Raw genomic sequence first — 2503 nt, 5'->3', positions numbered from 1 at the left:
GCCTCCACATAAAACCATAAACTTATAATGTAATAGAAGAGAAAGTGGAATAGATACCCAAACATATCAGAACAGGGAAAAATTTCCTGAATTAGACACCAATGTTTTAAGATCAACTATAGACAAATGGAATTTCCATAAAATTGAAAGGCTTATGTGAGGCAATGGACACTATCAATAGAACAAAATAGCAACCAACAAATTGGGGGGAGAAATCTCTAAAAACCCTATGTCTGATAGAAGTCTAATATCCAATATATACAAAGAAGTCTAGAAAGTAGACTCCAGAGAAACAAATAACCCTATTTAAAAAGGGGTGCACAGCTAAACAAAGAATTTTGCAACTAAGGAACCTTTAATTGCTGAGAAGAACCTAATAACCCTATTAAAAATGATGAACAGAGATAAACAGAGAATTTTCAACTGAGGAAATTCAAATGGCCAAGAAGCACCTGAAGAAATGTTCAACATAGTCATCAGGGAAATGCAAATCAAAATGACCCTGAGACTCTACCTCACACCAGTCAGAATTGCTAAGATCAAATCTCAAATGACAGCTGATGCTAGTGAGGTGTAGAAAAAGAGGAACTACCCTCCATTTCTGGCTGTATTTCAAGCTAGTACAAGTACTCTGGGAATAAGTCTGGCAGTTCATCAGAAAATTCTACCTGAGGACCAAGCTGTACTACTCCTGGGCATATGCCCAAATGATGTTCCAACATAACAAGGACATATGCTCCACTGTGTTTAAAGCAAGAAGTTGGAAACAACCCAGATGTCCCCCAAATGAGGAATGGATACAGAAAATGTGCTACCTTTCCACAGTGGAGTTCTACTCAGCGATTAAAAACAAGGACTTCCTGAAATTCCCAGACAAAAGGAGTGAACTAGAGAATAGCCTCTATGAATTAACCCTGTCACAAAAGAACACACATGGTGTGTGGATATTAGGCAAAAAGCTCACAATACCCACAATATAACTCACAGACCATATGAAGCTCAAGAAGAAGGAAGACTAAAGTGTGGGTGCTTCAGTCTTACTTAGAAGAGGGAACACAATAATCATGAGAGGTAGAGGGGGAAGGGTGATGGGATGAAGAGAGGAGAAAAGGGTAAAGGATGTGCAGGATCAGGTGTGGGAGGAGATGGTGAAGAAGTACAGAGGATAAGGAAAATTGAACAGATGTGTATAGCATTGTAGGGTGGGGAACAGGTTATAGCATCTAGAAAGTCCCAGATGCCAAGGTAGAAGGAGATTCCCAGGGCCCAACAAGGATGATATTAGCTAAAATTCCCAATACCAGTGAAATATAACCCACAATTGCTCCTGTGTAAAGGAAATGCAAGAATAAATGGTATAAGAGAAAATGAAGGAAAAGCCATCCAGAGACTGATCCACCAAGGGATCCATTCTATCTGCACAAACCAAACCTTCACACTATTACTGATGCCACTAATTGTTTGCCTGGAGGAGCCAGGTATAATTGTCCTCTGAGAGGCTATGCCAGAGGCTGACAGTTACAGAAGCAGATCCTCACAGTCAACAATTTCTCTGAGCACAGGAACCCTAATGGAGGATTTAGAGGGAGGACTGAAGAAGCTGAAGGATTTGCAACCCTATATGAAGGACAACAATATCAACCAACCTGACCCCCCCACAGGGCTCACAAAGACTAAACAACCAACCAAAGAGTACACATTGGGGTACCTATGACTCCAGCTACATATTTAGCAGAGGATTGGTTTAAATGACATCAATGGAAGAGGAGGCCCTTGGTCTTGTGGAGGCTCAATACATAATCATGATGGAATGCTAGGGTGATGAGGCAGGAATGGGTTGGTGGGAGGGAAGCGCCCTTTTACTAGCAGAGGGAGGGGGAATATAATAAGGTGTTGAGTTGAGGAGGGGAAAGTGGGAAGTAATATATTACTTAAAATGGCAAATTAAAATAAGCAATAAAAAAAGGAGAATATTTTCTGGGCCTTTAATCTTGGAATTTTCCTTTATTCCTATTATTCTTAGTTTTGTTCAAACAACCAGACTGGAGATAGCATAGAACTCAATCTGTAAACTCTGCTGGAAATTGTTTTGATATGTATGAAAAAGGATGCCACCATAAGTTATAAGAGGTCTGTGCTTTAGCCTAAAGGCACATCCGTAGGCCATGTTGGCCCCAGACAACAAGAGACATAGTGATGTAACTGCTCTCTGATACCAGCAGAGGTCATAGTGATGTCAGGGTACTTGTTGCCAGGAAGGACCATGTCTGGGTTAAAGGACCTACTGAAGGTGTAAATTCTTACCAGAGGCCATTCATGATTATCTGGCCTAGGCAGCCAATTGAGGGTTTTTAAAAGTATATAAATCCTGCTGCCACCAGGGGGCATACTGATCAGAGTAATCTGTGATGCACCTAAAACCATGTCTGTGATGACATTCATGCCAGTACTTCCAAAGAAGGTTGTGTTTTTGTCGATGATGCTACTGCAACCAGTCTGTAAA

The sequence above is a fragment of the Rattus norvegicus genome, chromosome 9 (assembly GCF_021556685.1).
Source record: "Rattus norvegicus strain SHRSP/BbbUtx chromosome 9, alternate assembly SHRSP_T2T, whole genome shotgun sequence".
NCBI classification, from domain to species: Eukaryota; Metazoa; Chordata; class Mammalia; order Rodentia; family Muridae; genus Rattus; species Rattus norvegicus.
Note: the sequence above shows the minus strand (reverse complement) of the source record.